Source organism: Ammospiza caudacuta, chromosome 23, assembly GCF_027887145.1.
Source record: "Ammospiza caudacuta isolate bAmmCau1 chromosome 23, bAmmCau1.pri, whole genome shotgun sequence".
Classification (NCBI taxonomy): domain Eukaryota; kingdom Metazoa; phylum Chordata; class Aves; order Passeriformes; family Passerellidae; genus Ammospiza; species Ammospiza caudacuta.
The window spans coordinates 1228884-1252929 of record NC_080615.1 but is presented as its reverse complement, the minus strand read 5'-3'; positions in this window follow the sequence as shown (position 1 = coordinate 1252929).

Genomic DNA, 24046 nt, shown 5'->3' with positions numbered 1-24046 from the left:
GAGGCTGGCTGGTTTGTACTATTGCGAGTCCTCCTCATTGCCATTTTTGAAGATGAGTGTCATTTGCTTACATCCAGTCCTTAGCCTCTCTTGTCGCCTACATCTTAGCAAAAAGCTTTTCTACTATGTCTGGAGAGGAAAAACTGTGCCAGCACAGAAAACATCTCCCATCATGTTCTAGACGTTGCACGGAGGTCTTCCAAATGTTTGGCATGATGAAAAGAAAAGTTGTCCAAAACAGATTCCAATCGAATGTTCATGTGATTGGAAAAGTCAGGAGAGTGCAAAGGTACTGTTTTCTATCAGTTGGCAAGCTGCGCTCACAATCCCAGTGTTGTACAGCTTCCTTCTTCACCTTTCCGAAGGTGCTGCTCTCTCCGGCTTCCGGAGGCGAAGAAGCGGCTTCTTCGCGCAAAGACGATTGTGCCGCTCACTGTGCACTCCTTAGCGCGGCTTCTGCCGAAAGACGCCTGGGAGCGGCTCATAGCTCCGGAGAGCATCGTACCTTCGTCTTTAGCGTCTCTTCTCGTCTAAATCTTAGCAAAAACCTTCTCTACTATGTCTGGCGAGGAAAAACTGTGCCAGCACAGAAAACATCTCCCATCGTGTTCTAGACGTTGCACGATCCCAATACTTAGGCTGATTTACCTTCCTGGGGATAGGGTTAGGCTTCAGCCTAGGGCTTGGATTTCTTTAACCAGGAAGCCCTGAGTTCCAGGCTTACTTCATCTGCCAAAGGCATCCCAAAGGGAGCGGAGAAGTGCCACAACATGGCTGCTTTCACGGCTTTTCCCTTAGGAAGAACCCTAATACCCGGCTGATTTACCTTCCTAGGGTTACTGTTAGGCTTAGGCCTAGGACTTTTAAAACCAGGAAGCCCTGGGCTCCAGGCACACTGCAGCTGCGAAAGGCATCCCAGGGGGTGCACAAAAGTGACGCAACTTGGCTGCCACCACTGATATTTCCATGAGACCATCCCGAACCATAGGCTGATTTTCCTTCCTAGGGTTAAGGTTTGAGTTACGCCTAGGGTAAGGGTTCTATTAACCAGAAAGCCCTGAGTTCCAAGAACACAGCAGCTGCGAAGGACTAGCCAAGAAGAGCGCAAAAGTACCACAACATGCCTGCCTCCACAGCTTTTTCCTTGGGGACATGCCTAATTCCTGGCTGATTTGCCTTTCTCGTCTTGGGGCTGGGGTTCGGCCTAGGGCTAGGATTTTTAAAATCAGGAAGCCCTGAGTTCCAGGCACACTGGAGCTGTGAAAGGCATCCAAAAGGGAGTGCAAAAGTGCCACAACATGGCTGCTTTCACGGCTTTTTCCTTGGCTGTCGCAGACATTTCTCCACAGAAATCCTTTTCTTTCATATTTCTGTGTCTTCGGGAGCCAGAGGCCCCCGAAGAGAAGGTAAACAATTATTATCAGCTGCTGTGGAATGCAATAGGATTCACCTTGATTGGCTCATTTTCTATGTTTATAATTAAGGGCCAATCATCAGTGCAAGCCAGGGGACTGAGTCCCTGGACACAACTTTGTTGTGGATTCTTTTCTATCTATTCTTAGCTTAGCTAGCAGCTCTGCAAACCTCTCTCTATATTCTATTAGTATAATAATAATGTATTATATATCATATATTAATAAATTCAGCCTTCTGATCAAGATACAAGATTCGCCGTCTCTCTCTCACCAGCAGCGACCCACTCAGGCCGCTGTAGTATCTGGTGACCCCTCGTTTCAGAGCAAAAATTAATCTGATAAGACCAGAGGAGCAAAATTGCTGCACTGGGTAAAAATCCTGTATGTGTGGCATTTGAGGGTTGCTTTGAAGTGACCTCAGAAAGTGGATTCAAGCCAGGAGCTGAAGAACCGAAGATCCTGATTTGGACAGAGTTCACAGCCAAGGCTGACCACAAAGAGAATCTTTCTTCTGGAAAACCATCAGGAAAGATGATGGAAAAGAGCAGCAGACCTGTGGAGCTGGCCAGAGCAAGCTGGACTCTTTCAAAAGGTACTGTTCACTTTTCTATCCCTGATGAACCAGCCCTTCGTAGCTTGTGGCTGTTTGTATGGCAGACACATGCCTTGCCAGAAGAGATTCAATTCTTCCCTTCAGAGGAGAAAATAATAGCCCTCTGGAAATACTGGTGCAGGGAAGACGGTTTCTTTTTGTCAAAAACAGATATCTATGAATTCTTTCGATGGGCAAAGCTTTTTGGGTTCTTTGCTGATGTCTTATATGCTTTAGATGCTTTTGTCTGGGAGTGCATGGACTCGATTATCCAGTGCGTCTACCTGGAGGGACGCGTGTTGCCTTCCATCTACCCAGCATTTATAAAGCTTTTCCCAGTCCTGAAGCGCAGAGCAGCTTGTTTTCAGTGGATCTCTAATTGTTATGGCCAAGCTCCGTTTCCACCACCTTTGGCAGAAGACGCGGTGGGGGAGGACATTTTTCTTCCCAGCCCCCCCTGCTTCACGGCGGGGGGGGGCGAAACTTCGCGGCGCGAAGAAGTTTTTTTTACTCTTGCTCCGGAGCATGCTCAGATGGAGTCGTCTCCTTCCCCCCCTTCTCTCTCTCCGGGGGGATGGGAGCGGCCGCTCAAGCCAGCGCCGGCCTCTCAGACTCCGCCTTCAGAAACGGGGGCGGCACCGGTCTCCGAGGTTTCCTCCACGGCCCTGCTAGAGCCGTCACTCCAGGAGATCCCGTCTCCGCCTCTCCAGGAGGTCCCGCCCGCGGTGGCACCGGTCTCCCTGCCCCCGCCAGAGCCTGTGTCGGAGAAGGCCGAAGAGACAGCACTTCCGCCGATTGACCTGTTGCTAAGCAACGGCGACGCTTCGCCGCTCCTCCCAGCTCCGCTGGTGCCCGTGCCGTGCCCGCCGCCGTTTTCAGAGCCCAAGGACGCAGCACCAGCGTGTTCCCGCGTGTCCCCGCCGCCTCCACAGCAGACCCCAGAGTCAGCAGCAGAAAACGGAGTTGAGCCCGCGGGACCCTCGGAGCAGCCCACGGCGGATCCCACGCTCAGCGCGGTTCCCCCCCCGGTTCCGGCTCCCTCCCCGATGCTTCCACCGGACGTCCCAGCAGTCGCTCCGGCAGGGGGTCTCTCCTTCCGTGGAGCGGGGGCTGCCCGCCAGCTCACTGTTGTGGCAGTCCAGCTGCCTGTTTTTAAGATCAGCATTCTCGGCGGTTTGGGGGGTGGTTTTTCGGGGATTGTCCCATGGAGGCCGCCGCCTCTCTTGTGTCCTAGTGGCATGGGGGGGCAGGTGCATCCAGAGAGTTCTGCCTCTGATCCCCAGCCCGGAGGGGATGGGGATGAAGCCAGGGGGCGGATGAGAGACAAACCCGATGTATTGCAGAGGGAGAGGGCACAGTTGGAGGAGACCATAGCTGGTTTGCTGTGGGAAACAAACATTCCCAGACCCGAGATGAAGATTCTCGGGGCAGCTTCTATTTCCCTGCTGCTGGCATGCCTCAGTGGTTTAGGGGAAAGGAAGCGTCTCACTACCCGTGCTGCCATTGTGCTGGCAGCAAGGCTCAGGCCCGTAGGAATACAGAGCCTTCCTCATGGGTTTGGCCTGGGATGCTGGGCTCAGGAAATTCCTGGGCCGGGCCCGCTGCGAGGCCTCTTGATGTTTCTAGGGGTTCTGGTTTGTCCTACCGGTCCGGGTCCCCCTGTGTGAGCCAGTTTTGGGGTTCCTGGTCAAGTATGGGCCAGGGCCCCCAGGGCCTTTTCTTTCTCTGGCATTGCTTTGCTAGGCTGCTGCTCTTTTGCTTTTCGATCAAAAAAAAAAAAAAAAAAAAAAAAAAAAAATTAAAATTAAATAAAAAAGATTGAAAATAGGCGGGCAGCAGCTCTGAAGTGCTGAAGCACTGAAGGGCCAGAAAAGGACATTCTAAAAATTGTTCAAATTGTTTAAAATTGTTTAAAATTGTGTTATGCTGTTTCAGGACCAAAAAGGACTCTCAGATGTCCAAAAGAAACAACTTCAGCTGATGGACTGTTCCTGAAACTCAACTGCATGGACTTGAATTCTCTTTGCATTGTTTCTTGCAATTTTCTTATAATGTAGGATTGTTTTAGTGAATTATTAGTATTCTATATTTTATAGGTGAAGGAATTTCCTGTTCATTCCACATCAGCATTTTTCTTTTATTTTTATACAATTTAGAAAGGTGAGATGTTGCAGACATTTCTCCACAGAAATCCTTTTCTTTCATATTTCTGTGTCTTCGGGAGCCAGAGGCCCCCGAAGAGAAGGTAAACAATTATTATCAGCTGCTGTGGAATGCAATAGGATTCACCTTGATTGGCTCATTTTCTATGTTTATAATTAAGGGCCAATCATCAGTGCAAGCCAGGGGACTGAGTCCCTGGACACAACTTTGTTGTGGATTCTTTTCTATCTATTCTTAGCTTAGCTAGCAGCTCTGCAAACCTCTCTCTATATTCTATTAGTATAGTAATAATGTATTATATATCATATATTAATAAATTCAGCCTTCTGATCAAGATACAAGATTCGCCGTCTCTCTCTCACCAGCAGCGACCCACTCAGGCCGCTGTAATACTTGGCAAGAAGCCTAACACCAGGCTGATTTACCTTCCCAGGGTTACTGTTAGGCTTAGGCCTAGGACTTTTAAAACCAGGAAGCCCTGGGCTCCAGGCACACTGCAGCTGCGAAAGGCATCCCAAGGGGAGCGCAAAAGTGATGCAACTTGGCTGCCACCACTGATATTTCCATGAGAGCATCCCGAACCATAGGCTGATTTTCCTTCCTAGGGTTAAAGTTTGAGTTACGCCTAGGGTAAGGGTTCTATTAACCAGAAAGCCCTGAGTTCCAAGAACACAGCAGCTGCGAAGGACTAGCCAAGAAGAGCGCAAAAGTACCACAACATGCCTGCCTCCACAGCTTTTTCCTTGGGGACATGCCTAATTCCTGGCTGATTTGCCTTTCTCGTCTTAGGGCTGGGGTTCGGCCTAGGGCTAGGATTTTTAAAATCAGGAAGCCCTGAGTTCCAGGCACACTGGAGCTGTGAAAGGCATCCAAAAGGGAGTGCAAAAGTGCCACAACATGGCTGCTTTCACAGCTTTTTCCTTGGCAAGAAGCCTAACACCAGGCTGATTTACCTTCCCAGGGTTACTGTTAGGCTTAGGCCTAGGGCTAGGATTTTTAAAACTAAGAAGCCCTTAGCTCCAGGCACACTGCAGCTGTTCAAGGCATCCCAAGGGGAGTACAAAAGTGCAACAACATGGCAGCTTTCACAGTTTTTTCCTTGGCACCATCCCTATACCTAGGCTGATTTATCTGCCTAGGGTTAGGGTTCAGCCTAGGGCTTGGATTTCTTTAACCAGGAAGCCCTGAGTTCCAGGCTTACTTCATCTGCCAAAAGCATCCCAAAGGGAGTGCAGAAGTGCCACAACATGGCTGCTTTCACGGCTTTTCCCTTAGGAAGAACCCTAATACCCGGCTGATTTTCCTTCCTAGGGTTACTGTTAGGCTTAGGCCTAGGACTTTTAAAACCAGGAAGCCCTGGGCTCCAGGCACACTGCAGCTGCGAAAGGCATCCCAAGGGGAGCCCAAAAGCGACGCAACTTGGCTGCCACCACTGATATTTCCATGAGACCATCCCGAACCATAGGCTGATTTTCCTTCCTAGGCTTAAGGTTTGAGTTACGCCTAGGGTAAGGGTTCTATTAACCAGAAAGCCCTGAGTTCCAAGAACACAGCAGCTGCGAAGGACTAGCCAAGAAGAGCGCAAAAGTACCACAACATGCCTGCCTCCACAGCTTTTTCCTTGGGGACATGCCTAATTCCTGGCTGATTTGCCTTTCTCGTCTTAGGGCTGGGGTTCGGCCTAGGGCTAGGATTTTTAAAATCAGGAAGCCCTGAGTTCCAGGCACACTGGAGCTGTGAAAGGCATACAAAAGGGAGTGCAAAAGTGCCACAACATGGCTGCTTTCACGGCTTTTTTCTTGGCAAGAAGCCTAACACCAGGCTGATTTGCCTTCCCAGCGTTACTGTTAGGCTTAATCCTAGGACTTTTAAAACCAGGAAGCCCTGGGCTACAGGCACACTGGAGCTGTGAAAGGCATCCAAAAGGGAGTGCAAAAGTGCCACAACATGGCTGCTTTCACGGCTTTTTCCTTGGCAAGAAGCCTAACACCAGGCTGATTTCCCTTCTCAGGGTTACTGTTAGGCTTAGGCCTAGGGCTAGGATTTTTAAAACTAGGAAGCCCTTAGCTCCAGGCACACTGCAGCTGTTCAAGGCATCCCAAGGGGAGTAGAAAAGTGCAACAACATGGCAGCTTTCACAGCTTTTTCCTTGGCACCATCCCTATACATAGGCTGATTTATCTGCCTAGGGTAAGGGTTAGGGTTCAGCCTAGGGCTTGGATTGCTTTAACCAGGAAGCCCTGAGTTCCAGGCTTACTTCATCTGCCAAAGTCATCCCAAAGGGAGTGCAGAAGTGCCACAACATGGCTGCTTTCATGGCTTTTCCCTTAGGAAGAACCCTAATACCCGGCTGATTTACCTTCCTAGGGTTACTGTTAGGCTTAGGCCTAGGACTTTTAAAACCAGGAAGCCCTGGGCTCCAGGCACACTGCAGCTGCGAAAGGCATCCCAAGGGGAGCGCAAAAGCGACGCAACTTGGCTGTCACCACTGATATTTCCATGAGACCATCCCGAACCATAGGCTGATTTTCCTTCCTAGGGTTAAGGTTTGAGTTACGCCTAGGGTAAGGGTTCTATTAACCAGAAAGCCCTGAGTTCCAAGAACACAGCAGCTGCGAAGGACTAGCCAAGAAGAGCGCAAAAGTACCACAACATGCCTGCCTCCACAGCTTTTTCCTTGGGGACATGCCTAATTCCTGGCTGATTTGCCTTTCTCGTCTTGGGGCTGGGGTTGGGCCTAGGGCTAGGATTTTTAAAATCAGGAAGCCCTGAGTTCCAGGCACGCTGGAGCTGTGAAAGGCATCCAAAAGGGAGTGCAAAAGTGCCACAACATGGCTGCTTTCACGGCTTTTTCCTTGGCAAGAAGCCTAACACCAGGCTGATTTACCTTCCCAGGGTTACTGTTAGGCTTAGGCCTAGGGCTAGGATTTTTAAAACTAGGAAGCCCTTAGCTCCAGCCACACTGCAGCTGTTCAAGGCATCCCAAGGGGAGTACAAAAGTGCAACAACATGGCAGCTTTCACAGCTTTTTCCTTGGCACCATCCCTATACCTAGGCTGATTTATCTGCCTAGGGTTAGGCTTCAGCCTAGGGCTTGGATTTCTTTAACCAGGAAGCCCTGAGTTCCAGGCTTACTTCATCTGCCAAAGGCATCCCAAAGGGAGTGCAGAAGTGCCACAACATGGCTGCTTTCACGGCTTTTCCCTTAGGAAGAACCCTAAAACCCGGCTGCTTTACCTTCCTAGGGTTACTGTTAGGCTTAGGCCTAGGACTTTTAAAACCAGGAAGCCCTGGGCTCCAGGCACACTGGAGCTGTGAAAGGCATCCAAAAGGGAGTGCAAAAGTGCCACAACATGGCTGCTTTCACGGCTTTTTCCTTGGCAAGAAGCCTAACACCAGGCTGATTTACCTTCCCAGGGTTACTGTTAGGCTTAGGCCTAGGGCTAGGATTTTTAAAACTAGGAAGCCGTTAGCTGCAGGCACACTGCAGCTGTTCAAGGCATCCCAAGGGGAGTACAAAAGTGCAACAACATGGCAGCTTTCACAGCTTTTTCCTTGGCACCATCCCTATACATAGGCTGATTTATCTGCCTAGGGTAAGGGTTAGGGTTCAGCCTAGGGCTTGGATTTCTTTAACCAGGAAGCCCTGAGTTCCAGGCTTACTTCATCTGCCAAAGTCATCCCAAAGGGAGTGCAGAAGTGCCACAACATGGCTGCTTTCATGGCTTTTCCCTTAGGAAGAACCCTAATACCCGGCTGATTTACCTTCCTAGGGTTACTGTTAGGCTTAGGCCTAGGACTTTTAAAACTAGGAAGCCCTGGGCTCCAGGCACACTGCAGCTGCGAAAGGCATCCCAAGGGGAGCGCAAAAGCGACGCAACTTGGCTGCCACCACTGATATTTCCATGAGAGCATCCCGAACCATAGGCTGATTTTCCTTCCTAGGGTTAAGGTTTGAGTTACGCCTAGGGTAAGGGTTCTATTAACCAGAAAGCCCTGAGTTCCAAGAACACAGCAGCTGCGAAGGACTAGCCAAGAAGAGCGCAAAAGTACCACAACATGCCTGCCTCCACAGCTTTTTCCTTGGGGACATGCCTAATTCCTGGCTGATTTGCCTTTCTCGTCTTAGGGTTGGGGTTGGGCCTAGGGCTAGGATTTTTAAAATCAGGAAGCCCTGAGTTCCAGGCACACTGGAGCTGTGAAAGGCATCCAAAAGGGAGTGCAAAAGTGCCACAACATGGCTGCTTTCACGGCTTTTTCCTTGGCAAGAAGCCTAACACCAGGCTGATTTGCCTTCCCAGGGTTACTGTTAGGCTTAGGCCTAGGGCTAGGATTTTTAAAACTAGGAAGCCCTTAGCTCCAGGCACACTGCAGCTGTTCGAGGCATCCCAAGGGGAGTACAAAAGTGCAACAACATGGCAGCTTTCACAGCTTTTTCCTTGGCACCATCCCTATACCTAGGCTGATTTATCTGCCTAGGGTTAGGGTTCAGCCTAGGGCTTGGATTTCTTTAACCAGGAAGCCCTGAGTTCCAGGCTTACTTCATCTGCCAAAGGCATCCCAAAGGGAGTGCAGAAGTGCCACAACATGGCTGCTTTCACGGCTTTTCCCTTAGGAAGAACCCTAATACCCGGCTGATTTACCTTCCTAGGGTTACTGTTAGGCTTAGGCCTAGGACTTTTAAAACCAGGAAGCCCTGGGCTCCAGGCACACTGCAGCTGCGAAAGGCATCCCAAGGGGAGCGCAAAAGCGACGCAACTTGGCTGCCACCACTGATATTTCCATGAGACCATCCCGAACCATAGGCTGATTTTCCTTCCTAAGGTTAAGGTTTGAGTTACGCCTAGGGTAAGGGTTCTATTAACCAGAAAGCCCTGAGTTCCAAGAACACAGCAGCTGCGAAGGACTACCCAAGAAGAGCGCAAAAGTAGCACAACATGCCTGCCTCCACAGCTTTTTCCTTGGGGACATGCCTAATTCCTGGCTGATTTGCCTTTCTCGTCTTAGGGCTGGGGTTGGGCCTAGGGCTAGGATTTTTAAAATCAGGAAGCCCTGAGTTCCAGGCACACTGGAGCTGTGAAAGGCATCCAAAAGGGAGTGCAAAAGTGCCACAACATGGCTGCTTTCACGGCTTTTTCCTTGGCAAGAAGCCTAACACCAGGCTGATTTGCCTTCCCAGGGTTACTGTTAGGCTTAGGCCTAGGGCTAGGATTTTTAAAACTAGGAAGCCCTTAGCTTCAGGCACACTGCAGCTGTTCGAGGCATCCCAAGGGGAGTACAAAAGTGCAACAACATGGCAGCTTTCACAGCTTTTTCCTTGGCACCATCCCTATACCTAGGCTGATTTATCTGCCTAGGGTTAGGGTTCAGCCTAGGGCTTGGATTTCTATAACCAGGAAGCCCTGAGTTCCAGGCTTACTTCATCTGCCAAAGGCATCCCAAAGGGAGTGCAGAAGTGCCACAACATGGCTGCTTTCACGGCTTTTCCCTTAGGAAGAACCCTAATACCCGGCTGATTTACCTTCCTAGGGTTACTGTTAGGCTTAGGCCTAGGACTTTTAAAACCAGGAAGCCCTGGGCTCCAGGCACACTGCAGCTGCGAAAGGCATCCCAAGGGGAGCGCAAAAGTGACGCAACTTGGCTGCCACCACTGATATTTCCATGAGAGCATCCCGAACCATAGGCTGATTTTCCTTCCTAGGGTTAAGGTTTGAGTTACGCCTAGGGTAAGGGTTCTATTAACCAGAAAGCCCTGAGTTCCAAGAACACAGCAGCTGCGAAGGACTAGCCAAGAAGAGCGCAAAAGTACCACAACATGCCTGCCTCCACAGCTTTTTCCTTGGGGACATGCCTAATTCCTGGCTGATTTGCCTTTCTCGTCTTAGGGTTGGGGTTCGGCCTAGGGCTAGGATTTTTAAAATCAGGAAGCCCTGAGTTCCAGGCACACTGGAGCTGTGAAAGGCATCCAAAAGGGAGTGCAAAAGTGCCACAACATGGCTGCTTTCACGGCTTTTTCCTTGGCAAGAAGCCTAACACCAGGCTGATTTACCTTCCCAGGGTTACTGTTAGGCTTAGGCCTAGGGCTAGGATTTTTAAAACTAGGAAGCCCTTAGCTCCAGGCACACTGCAGCTGTTCAAGGCATCCCAAGGGGAGTACAAAAGTGCAACAACATGGCAGCTTTCACAGCTTTTTCCTTGGCACCATCCCTATACCTAGGCTGATTTATCTGCCTAGGGTTAGGGTTCAGCCTAGGGCTTGGATTTCTTTAACCAGGAAGCCCTGAGTTCCAGGCTTACTTCATCTGCCAAAGGCATCCCAAAGGGAGTGCAGAAGTGCCACAACATGGCTGCTTTCATGGCTTTTCCCTTAGGAAGAACCCTAATACCCGGCTGATTTACCTTCCTAGGGTTACTGTTAGGCTTAGGCCTAGGACTTTTAAAACCAGGAAGCCCTGGGCTCCAGGCACACTGCAGCTGCGAAAGGCATCCCAAGGGGAGCGCAAAAGCGACGCAACTTGGCTGCCACCACTGATATTTCCATGAGACCATCCCGAACCATAGGCTGATTTTCCTTCCTAGGCTTAAGGTTTGAGTTACGCCTAGGGTAAGGGTTCTATTAACCAGAAAGCCCTGAGTTCCAAGAACACAGCAGCTGCGAAGGACTAGCCAAGAAGAGCGCAAAAGTAGCACAACATGCCTGCCTCCACAGCTTTTTCCTTGGGGACATGCCTAATTCCTGGCTGATTTGCCTTTCTCGTCTTAGGGCTGGGGTTGGGCCTAGGGCTAGGATTTTTAAAATCAGGAAGCCCTGAGTTCCAGGCACACTGGAGCTGTGAAAGGCATCCAAAAGGGAGTGCAAAAGTGCCACAACATGGCTGCTTTCACGGCTTTTTCCTTGGCAAGAAGCCTAACACCAGGCTGATTTGCCTTCCCAGGGTTACTGTTAGGCTTAGGCCTAGGGCTAGGATTTTTAAAACTAGGAAGCCCTGGGCTCCAGGCACACTGCAGCTGTTCAAGGCATCCCAAGGAAAGTACAAAAGTGCAACAACATGGCAGCTTTCACAGCTTTTTCCTTGGCACCATCCCTATACCTAGGCTGATTTATCTGCCTAGGGTAAGGGTTAGGGTTCAGCCTAGGGCTTGGATTTCTTTAACCAGGAAGCCCTGAGTTCCAGGCTTACTTCATCTGCCAAAGGCATCCCAAAGGGAGTGCAGAAGTGCCACAACATGGCTGCTTTCACGGCTTTTCCCTTAGGAAGAACCCTAATACCCGGCTGATTTACCTTCCTAGGGTTACTGTTAGGCTTAGGCCTAGGACTTTTAAAACCAGGAAGCCCTGGGCTCCAGGCACACTGCAGCTGCGAAAGGCATCCCAAGGGGAGCGCAAAAGCGACGCAACTTGGCTGCCACCACTGATATTTCCATGAGACCATCCCGAACCATAGGCTGATTTTCCTTCTTAGGCTTAAGGCTTGAGTTACGCCTAGGGTAAGGGTTCTATTAACCAGAAAGCCCTGAGTTCCAAGAACACAGCAGCTGCGAAGGACTACCCAAGAAGAGCGCAAAAGTACCACAACATGCCTGCCTCCACAGCTTTTTCCTTGGGGACATGCCTAATTCCTGGCTGATTTGCCTTTCTCGTCTTAGGGTTGGGGTTCGGCCTAGGGCTAGGATTTTTAAAATCAGGAAGCCCTGAGTTCCAGGCACACTGGAGCTGTGAAAGGCATCCAAAAGGGAGTGCAAAAGTGCCACAACATGGCTGCTTTCACGGCTTTTTCCTTGGCAAGAAGCCTAACACCAGGCTGATTTGCCTTCCCAGGGTTACTGTTAGGCTTAGGCCTAGGGCTAGGATTTTTAAAACTAGGAAGCCCTTAGCTCCAGGCACACTGCAGCTGTTCAAGGCATCCCAAGGGGAGTACAAAAGTGCAACAACATGGCAGCTTTCACAGCTTTTTCCTTGGCACCATCCCTATACCTAGGCTGATTTATCTGCCTAGGGTTAGGGTTCAGCCTAGGGCTTGGATTTCTTTAACCAGGAAGCCCTGAGTTCCAGGCTTACTTCATCTGCCAAAGGCATCCCAAAGGGAGTGCAGAAGTGCCACAACATGGCTGCTTTCACGGCTTTTCCCTTAGGAAGAACCCTAATACCCGGCTGATTTACCTTCCTAGGGTTACTGTTAGGCTTAGGCCTAGGACTTTTAAAACCAGGAAGCCCTGGGCTCCAGGCACACTGCAGCTGCGAAAGGCATCCCAAGGGGAGCGCAAAAGTGACGCAACTTGGCTGCCACCACTGATATTTCCATGAGAGCATCCCGAACCATAGGCTGATTTTCCTTCCTAGGGTTAAGGTTTGAGTTACGCCTAGGGTAAGGGTTCTATTAACCAGAAAGCCCTGAGTTCCAAGAACACAGCAGCTGCGAAGGACTAGCCAAGAAGAGCGCAAAAGTACCACAACATGCCTGCCTCCACAGCTTTTTCCTTGGGGACATGCCTAATTCCTGGCTGATTTGCCTTTCTCGTCTTAGGGTTGGGGTTCGGCCTAGGGCTAGGATTTTTAAAATCAGGAAGCCCTGAGTTCCAGGCACACTGGAGCTGTGAAAGGCATCCAAAAGGGAGTGCAAAAGTGCCACAACATGGCTGCTTTCACGGCTTTTTCCTTGGCAAGAAGCCTAACACCAGGCTGATTTACCTTCCCAGGGTTACTGTTAGGCTTAGGCCTAGGGCTAGGATTTTTAAAACTAGGAAGCCCTTAGCTCCAGGCACACTGCAGCTGTTCAAGGCATCCCAAGGGGAGTACAAAAGTGCAACAACATGGCAGCTTTCACAGCTTTTTCCTTGGCACCATCCCTATACCTAGGCTGATTTATCTGCCTAGGGTTAGGGTTCAGCCTAGGGCTTGGATTTCTTTAACCAGGAAGCCCTGAGTTCCAGGCTTACTTCATCTGCCAAAGGCATCCCAAAGGGAGTGCAGAAGTGCCACAACATGGCTGCTTTCATGGCTTTTCCCTTAGGAAGAACCCTAATACCCGGCTGATTTACCTTCCTAGGGTTACTGTTAGGCTTAGGCCTAGGACTTTTAAAACCAGGAAGCCCTGGGCTCCAGGCACACTGCAGCTGCGAAAGGCATCCCAAGGGGAGCGCAAAAGCGACGCAACTTGGCTGCCACCACTGATATTTCCATGAGACCATCCCGAACCATAGGCTGATTTTCCTTCCTAGGCTTAAGGTTTGAGTTACGCCTAGGGTAAGGGTTGTATTAACCAGAAAGCCCTGAGTTCCAAGAACACAGCAGCTGCGAAGGACTAGCCAAGAAGAGCGCAAAAGTAGCACAACATGCCTGCCTCCACAGCTTTTTCCTTGGGGACATGCCTAATTCCTGGCTGATTTGCCTTTCTCGTCTTAGGGCTGGGGTTGGGCCTAGGGCTAGGATTTTTAAAATCAGGAAGCCCTGAGTTCCAGGCACACTGGAGCTGTGAAAGGCATCCAAAAGGGAGTGCAAAAGTGCCACAACATGGCTGCTTTCACGGCTTTTTCCTTGGCAAGAAGCCTAACACCAGGCTGATTTGCCTTCCCAGGGTTACTGTTAGGCTTAGGCCTAGGGCTAGGATTTTTAAAACTAGGAAGCCCTGGGCTCCAGGCACACTGCAGCTGTTCAAGGCATCCCAAGGAAAGTACAAAAGTGCAACAACATGGCAGCTTTCACAGCTTTTTCCTTGGCACCATCCCTATACCTAGGCTGATTTATCTGCCTAGGGTAAGGGTTAGGGTTCAGCCTAGGGCTTGGATTTCTTTAACCAGGAAGCCCTGAGTTCCAGGCTTACTTCATCTGCCAAAGGCATCCCAAAGGGAGTGCAGAAGTGCCACAACATGGCTGCTTTCACGGCTTTTCCCTTAGGAAGAACCCTAATACCCGGCTGATTTACCTTCCTAGGGTTACTGTTAGGCTTAGGCCTAGGACTTTTAAAACCAGGAAGCCCTGGGCTCCAGGCACACTGCAGCTGCGAAAGGCATCCCAAGGGGAGCGCAAAAGCGACGCAACTTGGCTGCCACCACTGATATTTCCATGAGACCATCCCGAACCATAGGCTGATTTTCCTTCTTAGGCTTAAGGCTTGAGTTACGCCTAGGGTAAGGGTTCTATTAACCAGAAAGCCCTGAGTTCCAAGAACACAGCAGCTGCGAAGGACTACCCAAGAAGAGCGCAAAAGTACCACAACATGCCTGCCTCCACAGCTTTTTCCTTGGGGACATGCCTAATTCCTGGCTGATTTGCCTTTCTCGTCTTAGGGTTGGGGTTCGGCCTAGGGCTAGGATTTTTAAAATCAGGAAGCCCTGAGTTCCAGGCACACTGGAGCTGTGAAAGGCATCCAAAAGGGAGTGCAAAAGTGCCACAACATGGCTGCTTTCACGGCTTTTTCCTTGGCAAGAAGCCTAACACCAGGCTGATTTGCCTTCCCAGGGTTACTGTTAGGCTTAGGCCTAGGGCTAGGATTTTTAAAACTAGGAAGCCCTTAGCTCCAGGCACACTGCAGCTGTTCAAGGCATCCCAAGGGGAGTACAAAAGTGCAACAACATGGCAGCTTTCACAGCTTTTTCCTTGGCACCATCCCTATACCTAGGCTGATTTATCTGCCTAGGGTTAGGGTTCAGCCTAGGGCTTGGATTTCTTTAACCAGGAAGCCCTGAGTTCCAGGCTTACTTCATCTGCCAAAGGCATCCCAAAGGGAGTGCAGAAGTGCCACAACATGGCTGCTTTCGTGGCTTTTCCCTTAGGAAGAACCCTAATACCCGGCTGATTTACCTTCCTAGGGTTACTGTTAGGCTTAGGCCTAGGACTTTTAAAACCAGGAAGCCCTGGGCTCCAGGCACACTGCAGCTGCGAAAGGCATCCCAAGGGGAGCGCAAAAGCGACGCAACTTGGCTGCCACCACTGATATTTCCATGAGACCATCCCGAACCATAGGCTGATTTTCCTTCCTAGGCTTAAGGTTTGAGTTACGCCTAGGGTAAGGGTTCTATTAACCAGAAAGCCCTGAGTTCCAAGAACACAGCAGCTGCGAAGGACTAGCCAAGAAGAGCGCAAAAGTAGCACAACATGCCTGCCTCCACAGCTTTTTCCTTGGGGACATGCCTAATTCCTGGCTGATTTGCCTTTCTCGTCTTAGGGCTGGGGTTCGGCCTAGGGCTAGGATTTTTAAAATCAGGAAGCCCTGAGTTGCAGGCACACTGGAGCTGTGAAAGGCATCCAAAAGGGAGTGCAAAAGTGCCACAACATGGCTGCTTTCACGGCTTTTTCCTTGGCAAGAAGCCTAACACCAGGCTGATTTGCCTTCCCAGGGTTACTGTTAGGCTTAGGCCTAGGGCTAGGATTTTTAAAACTAGGAAGCCCTTAGCTCCAGGCACACTGCAGCTGTTCAAGGCATCCCAAGGGGAGTACAAAAGTGCAACAACATGGCAGCTTTCACAGCTTTTTCCTTGGCACCATCCCTATACCTAGGCTGATTTATCTGCCTAGGGTAAGGGTTAGGGTTCAGCCTAGGGCTTGGATTTCTTTAACCAGGAAGCCCTGAGTTCCAGGCTTACTTCATCTGCCAAAAGCATCCCAAAGGGAGTGCAGAAGTGCCACAACATGGCTGCTTTCACGGCTTTTCCCTTAGGAAGAACCCTAATACCCGGCTGATTTACCTTCCTAGGGTTACTGTTAGGCTTAGGCCTAGGACTTTTAAAACCAGGAAGCCCTGGGCTCCAGGCACACTGCAGCTGCGAAAGGCATCCCAAGGGGAGCGCAAAAGCAACGCAACTTGGCTGCCACCACTGATATTTCCATGAGAGCATCCCGAACCATAGGCTGATTTTCCTTCCTAGGGTTAAGGTTTGAGTTACGCCTAGGGTAAGTGTTCTATAATCCAGAAAGCCCTGAGTTCCAAGAACACAGCAGCTGCGAAGGACTACTCAAGAAGAGCGCAAAAGTACCACAACATGCCTGCCTCCACAGCTTTTTCCTTGGGGACATGCCTAATTCCTGGCTGATTTGCCTTTCTCGTCTTAGGGTTGGGGTTCGGCCTAGGGCTAGGATTTTTAAAATCAGGAAGCCCTGAGTTCCAGGCACACTGGAGCTGTGAAAGGCATCCAAAAGGGAGTGCAAAAGTGCCACAACATGGCTGCTTTCACGGCTTTTTCCTTGGCAAGAAGCCTAACACCAGGCTGATTTACCTTCCCAGGGTTACTGTTAGGCTTAGGCCTAGGGCTAGGATTTTTAAAACTAGGAAGCCCTTAGCTCCAGGCACACTGCAGCTGTTCAAGGCATCCCAAGGGGAGTACAAAAGTGCAACAACATGGCAGCTTTCACAGCTTTTTCCTTGGCACCATCCCTATACCTAGGCTGATTTATCTGCCTAGGGTTAGGGTTCAGCCTAGGGCTTGGATTTCTTTAACCAGGAAGCCCTGAGTTCCAGGCTTACTTCATCTGCCAAAGGCATCCCAAAGGGAGTGCAGAAGTGCCACAACATGGCTGCTTTCACGGCTTTTCCCTTAGGAAGAACCCTAATACCCGGCTGATTTACCTTCCTAGGGTTACTGTTAGGCTTAGGCCTAGGACTTTTAAAACCAGGAAGCCGTGGGCTCCAGGCACACTGCAGCTGCGAAAGGCATCCCAAGGGGAGCGCAAAAGCGATGCAACTTGGCTGCTACCACTGATATTTCCATGAGAGCATCCCGAACCATAGGCTGATTTTCCTTCCTAGGGTTAAGGTTTGAGTTACGCCTAGGGTAAGGGTTCTATTAACCAGAAAGCCCTGAGTTCCAAGAACACAGCAGCTGCGAAGGACTAGCCAAGAAGAGCGCAAAAGTACCACAACATGCCTGCCTCCACAGCTTTTTCCTTGGGGACATGCCTAATTCCTGGCTGATTTGCCTTTCTCGTCTTAGGGTTGGGGTTGGGCCTAGGGCTAGGATTTTTAAAATCAGGAAGCCCTGAGTTCCAGGCACACTGGAGCTGTGAAAGGCATCCAAAAGGGAGTGCAAAAGTGCCACAACATGGCTGCTTTCACGGCTTTTTCCTTGGCAAGAAGCCTAACACCAGGCTGATTTCCCTTCCCAGGGTTACTGTTAGGCTTAGGCCTAGGGCTAGGATTTTTAAAACTAGGAAGCCCTTAGCTCCAGGCACACTGCAGCTGTTCAAGGCATCCCAAGGGGAGTACAAAAGTGCAACAACATGGCAGCTTTCAGAGCTTTTTCCTTGGCACCATCCCTATACCTAGGCTGATTTATCTGCCTAGGGTTAGGGTTCAGCCTAGGGCTTGGATTTCTTTAACCAGGAAGCCCTGAGTTCCAGGCTTACTTCATCTGCCAAAGGCATCCCAAAGGGAGTGCAGAACTGCCACAACATGGCTGCTTTCATGGCTTTTCCCTTAGGAAGAACCCTAATACCCGGCTGATTTACCTTCCTAGGGTTACTGTTAGGCTTAGGCCTAGGACTTTTAAAACCAGGAAGCCCTGGGCTCCAGGCACACTGCAGCTGCGAAAGGCATCCCAAGGGGAGCGCAAAAGCGACGCAACTTGGCTGCCACCACTGATATTTCCATGAGACCATCCCGAACCATAGGCTGATTTTCCTTCCTAGGGTTAAGGTTTGAGTTACGCCTAGGGTAAGGGTTCTATTAACCAGAAAGCCCTGAGTTCCAAGAACACAGCAGCTGCGAAGGACTAGCCAAGAAGAGCGCAAAAGTACCACAACATGCCTGCCTCCACAGCTTTTTCCTTGGGGACATGCCTAATTCCTGGCTGATTTGCCTTTCTCGTCTTAGGGTTGGGGTTGGGCCTAGGGCTAGGATTTTTAAAATCAGGAAGCCCTGAGTTCCAGGCACACTGGAGCTGTGAAAGGCATCCAAAAGGGAGTGCAAAAGTGCCACAACATGGCTGCTTTCACGGCTTTTTCCTTGGCAAGAAGCCTAACACCAGGCTGATTTGCCTTCCCAGGGTTACTGTTAGGCTTAGGCCTAGGGCTAGGATTTTTAAAACTAGGAAGCCCTTAGCTCCAGGCACACTGCAGCTGTTCAAGGCATCCCAAGGGGAGTACAAAAGTGCAACAACATGGCAGCTTTCACAGCTTTTTCCTTGGCACCATCCCTATACCTAGGCTGATTTATCTGCCTAGGGTTAGGGTTAGGGTTCAGCCTAGGGCTTGGATTTCTTTAACCAGGAAGCCCTGAGTTCCAGGCTTACTTCATCTGCCAAAGGCATCCCAAAGGGAGTGCAGAAGTGCCACAACATGGCTGCTTTCACGGCTTTTCCCTTAGGAAGAACCCTAATACCCGGCTGATTTACCTTCCTAGGGTTACTGTTAGGCTTAGGCCTAGGACTTTTAAAACCAGGAAGCCCTGGGCTCCAGGCACACTGCAGCTGCGAAAGGCATCCCAAGGGGAGCACAAAAGTGACGCAACTTGGCTGCCACCAATGATATTTCCATGAGACCATCCCGAACCATAGGCTGATTTTCCTTCCTAGGCTTAAGGTTTGAGTTACGCCTAGGGTAAGGGTTCTATTAACCAGAAAGCCCTGAGTTCCAAGAACACAGCAGCTGCGAAGGACTAGCCAAGAAGAGCGCAAAAGTACCACAACATGCCTGCCTCCACAGCTTTTTCCTTGGGGACATGCCTAATTCCTGGCTGATTTGCCTTTCTCGTCTTGGGGCTGGGGTTCGGCCTAGGGCTAGGATTTTTAAAATCAGGAAGCCCTGAGTTCCAGGCACACTGGAGCTGTGAAAGGCATCCAAAAGGGAGTGCAAAAGTGCCACAACATGGCTGCTTTCACGACTTTTTCCTTGGCAAGAAGCCTAACACCAGGCTGATTTACTTTCCCAGGGTTACTGTTAGGCTTAGGCCTAGGGCTAGGATTTTTAAAACTAGGAAGCCCTTAGCTCCAGGCACACTGCAGCTGTTCAAGGCATCCCAAGGGGAGTACAAAAGTGCAACAACATGGCAGCTTTCACAGCTTTTTCCTTGGCACCATCCCTATACCTAGGCTGATTTATCTGCCTAGGGTTAGGGTTAGGGTTCAGCCTAGGGCTTGGATTTCTTTAACCAGGAAGCCCTGAGTTCCAGGCTTACTTCATCTGCCAAAGGCATCCCAAAGGGAGTGCAGAAGTGCCACAACATGGCTGCTTTCACGGCTTTTCCCTTAGGAAGAACCCTAATACCCGGCTGATTTACCTTCCTAGGGTTACTGTTAGGCTTAGGCCTAGGACTTTTAAAACCAGGAAGCCCTGGGCTCCAGGCACACTGCAGCTGCGAAAGGCATCCCAAGGGGAGCGCAAAAGTGACGCAACTTGGCTGCCACCACTGATATTTCCATGAGACCATCCCGAACCATAGGCTGATTTTCCTTCCTAGGCTTAAGGTTTGAGTTACGCCTAGGGTAAGGGTTCTATTAACCAGAAAGCCCTGAGTTCCAAGAACACAGCAGCTGCGAAGGACTAGCCAAGAAGAGCGCAAAAGTACCACAACATGCCTGCCTCCACAGCTTTTTCCTTGGGGACATGCCTAATTCCTGGCTGATTTGCCTTTCTCGTCTTAGGGCTCGGGTTCGGCCTAGGGCTAGGATTTTTAAAATCAGGAAGCCCTGAGTTCCAGGCACACTGGAGCTGTGAAAGGCATCCAAAAGGGAGTGCAAAAGTGCCACAACATGGCTGCTTTCACGGCTTTTTCCTTGGCAAGAAGCCTAACACCAGGCTGATTTCCCTTCCCAGGGTTACTGTTAGGCTTAGGCCTAGGGCTAGGATTTTTAAAACTAGGAAGCCCTTAGCTCCAGGCACACTGCAGCTGTTCAAGGCATCCCAAGGGGAGTACAAAAGTGCAACAACATGGCAGCTTTCAGAGCTTTTTCCTTGGCACCATCCCTATACCTAGGCTGATTTATCTGCCTAGGGTTAGGGTTCAGCCTAGGGCTTGGATTTCTTTAACCAGGAAGCCCTGAGTTCCAGGCTTACTTCATCTGCCAAAGGCATCCCAAAGGGAGTGCAGAACTGCCACAACATGGCTGCTTTCATGGCTTTTCCCTTAGGAAGAACCCTAATACCCGGCTGATTTACCTTCCTAGGGTTACTGTTAGGCTTAGGCCTAGGACTTTTAAAACCAGGAAGCCCTGGGCTCCAGGCACACTGCAGCTGCGAAAGGCATCCCAAGGGGAGCGCAAAAGCGACGCAACTTGGCTGCCACCACTGATATTTCCATGAGACCATCCCGAACCATAGGCTGATTTTCCTTCCTAGGGTTAAGGTTTGAGTTACGCCTAGGGTAAGGGTTCTATTAACCAGAAAGCCCTGAGTTCCAAGAACACAGCAGCTGCGAAGGACTAGCCAAGAAGAGCGCAAAAGTAGCACAACATGCCTGCCTCCACAGCTTTTTCCTTGGGGACATGCCTAATTCCTGGCTGATTTGCCTTTCTCGTCTTAGGGTTGGGGTTGGGCCTAGGGCTAGGATTTTTAAAATCAGGAAGCCCTGAGTTCCAGGCACACTGGAGCTGTGAAAGGCATCCAAAAGGGAGTGCAAAAGTGCCACAACATGGCTGCTTTCACGGCTTTTTCCTTGGCAAGAAGCCTAACACCAGGCTGATTTGCCTTCCCAGGGTTACTGTTAGGCTTAGGCCTAGGGCTAGGATTTTTAAAACTAGGAAGCCCTTAGCTCCAGGCACACTGCAGCTGTTCAAGGCATCCCAAGGGGAGTACAAAAGTGCAACAACATGGCAGCTTTCACAGCTTTTTCCTTGGCACCATCCCTATACCTAGGCTGATTTATCTGCCTAGGGTTAGGGTTAGGGTTCAGCCTAGGGCTTGGATTTCTTTAACCAGGAAGCCCTGAGTTCCAGGCTTACTTCATCTGCCAAAGGCATCCCAAAGGGAGTGCAGAAGTGCCACAACATGGCTGCTTTCACGGCTTTTCCCTTAGGAAGAACCCTAATACCCGGCTGATTTACCTTCCTAGGGTTACTGTTAGGCTTAGGCCTAGGACTTTTAAAACCAGGAAGCCCTGGGCTCCAGGCACACTGCAGCTGCGAAAGGCATCCCAAGGGGAGCACAAAAGTGACGCAACTTGGCTGCCACCAATGATATTTCCATGAGACCATCCCGAACCATAGGCTGATTTTCCTTCCTAGGCTTAAGGTTTGAGTTACGCCTAGGGTAAGGGTTCTATTAACCAGAAAGCCCTGAGTTCCAAGAACACAGCAGCTGCGAAGGACTAGCCAAGAAGAGCGCAAAAGTACCACAACATGCCTGCCTCCACAGCTTTTTCCTTGGGGACATGCCTAATTCCTGGCTGATTTGCCTTTCTCGTCTTGGGGCTGGGGTTCGGCCTAGGGCTAGGATTTTTAAAATCAGGAAGCCCTGAGTTCCAGGCACACTGGAGCTGTGAAAGGCATCCAAAAGGGAGTGCAGAAGTGCCACAACATGGCTGCTTTCACGACTTTTTCCTTGGCAAGAAGCCTAACACCAGGCTGATTTACTTTCCCAGGGTTACTGTTAGGCTTAGGCCTAGGGCTAGGATTTTTAAAACTAGGAAGCCCTTAGCTCCAGGCACACTGCAGCTGTTCAAGGCATCCCAAGGGGAGTACAAAAGTGCAACAACATGGCAGCTTTCACAGCTTTTTCCTTGGCACCATCCCTATACCTAGGCTGATTTATCTGCCTAGGGTTAGGGTTAGGGTTCAGCCTAGGGCTTGGATTTCTTTAACCAGGAAGCCCTGAGTTCCAGGCTTACTTCATCTGCCAAAGGCATCCCAAAGGGAGTGCAGAAGTGCCACAACATGGCTGCTTTCACGGCTTTTCCCTTAGGAAGAACCCTAATACCCGGCTGATTTACCTTCCTAGGGTTACTGTTAGGCTTAGGCCTAGGACTTTTAAAACCAGGAAGCCCTGGGCTCCAGGCACACTGCAGCTGCGAAAGGCATCCCAAGGGGAGCGCAAAAGTGACGCAACTTGGCTGCCACCACTGATATTTCCATGAGACCATCCCGAACCATAGGCTGATTTTCCTTCCTAGGCTTAAGGTTTGAGTTACGCCTAGGGTAAGGGTTCTATTAACCAGAAAGCCCTGAGTTCCAAGAACACAGCAGCTGCGAAGGACTAGCCAAGAAGAGCGCAAAAGTACCACAACATGCCTGCCTCCACAGCTTTTTCCTTGGGGACATGCCTAATTCCTGGCTGATTTGCCTTTCTCGTCTTAGGGCTCGGGTTCGGCCTAGGGCTAGGATTTTTAAAATCAGGAAGCCCTGAGTTCCAGGCACACTGGAGCTGTGAAAGGCATCCAAAAGGGAGTGCAAAAGTGCCACAACATGGCTGCTTTCACGGCTTTTTCCTTGGCAAGAAGCCTAACACCAAGCTGATTTACTTTCCCAGGGTTACTGTTAGGCTTAGGCCTAGGGCTAGGATTTTTAAAACTAGGAAGCCCTTAGCTCCAGGCACACTGCAGCTGTTCAAGGCATCCCAAGGGGAGTACAAAAGTGCAACAACATGGCAGCTTTCACAGCTTTTTCCTTGGCACCATCCCTATACCTAGGCTGATTTATCTGCCTAGGGTTAGGGTTCAGCCTAGGGCTTGGATTTCTTTAACCAGGAAGCCCTGAGTTCCAGGCTTACTTCATCTGCCAAAGGCATCCCAAAGGGAGTGCAGAAGTGCCACAACATGGCTGCTTTCACGGCTTTTCCCTTAGGAAGAACCCTAATACCCGGCTGATTTACCTTCCTAGGGTTACTGTTAGGCTTAGGCCTAGGACTTTTAAAACCAGGAAGCCGTGGGCTCCAGCCACACTGCAGCTGCGAAAGGCATCCCAAGGGGAGCGCAAAAGTGACGCAACTTGGCTGCCACCACTGATATTTCCATGAGAGCATCCCGAACCATAGGCTGATTTTCCTTCCTAGGGTTAAGGTTTGAGTTACGCCTAGGGTAAGGGTTCTATTAACCAGAAAGCCCTGAGTTCCAAGAACACAGCAGCTGCGAAGGACTAGCCAAGAAGAGCGCAAAAGTACCACAACATGCCTGCCTCCACAGCTTTTTCCTTGGGGACATGCCTAATTCCTGGCTGATTTGCCTTTCTCGTCTTAGGGTTGGGGTTCGGCCTAGGGCTAGGATTTTTAAAATCAGGAAGCCCTGAGTTCCAGGCACACTGGAGCTGTGAAAGGCATACAAAAGGGAGTGCAAAAGTGCCACAACATGGCTGCTTTCACGGCTTTTTCCTTGGCAAGAAGCCTAACACCAGGCTGATTTACCTTCCCAGGGTTACTGTTAGGCTTAGGCCTAGGGCTAGGATTTTTAAAACTAGGAAGCCCTTAGCTCCAGGCACACTGCAGCTGTTCAAGGCATCCCAAGGGGAGTACAAAAGTGCAACAACATGGCAGCTTTCACAGCTTTTTCCTTGGCACCATCCCTATACCTAGGCTGATTTATCTGCCTAGGGTTAGGGTTCAGCCTAGGGCTTGGATTTCTTTAACCAGGAAGCCCTGAGTTCCAGGCTTACTTCATCTGCCAAAGGCATCCCAAAGGGAGTGCAGAAGTGCCACAACATGGCTGCTTTCATGGCTTTTCCCTTAGGAAGAACCCTAATACCCGGCTGATTTACCTTCCTAGGGTTACTGTTAGGCTTAGGCCTAGGACTTTTAAAACCAGGAAGCCCTGGGCTCCAGGCACACTGCAGCTGCGAAAGGCATCCAAGGGGAGCGCAAAAGCGACGCAACTTGGCTGCCACCACTGATATTTCCATGAGACCATCCCGAACCATAGGCTGATTTTCCTTCCTAGGCTTAAGGTTTGAGTTACGCCTAGGGTAAGGGTTCTATTAACCAGAAAGCCCTGAGTTCCAAGAACACAGCAGCTGCGAAGGACTA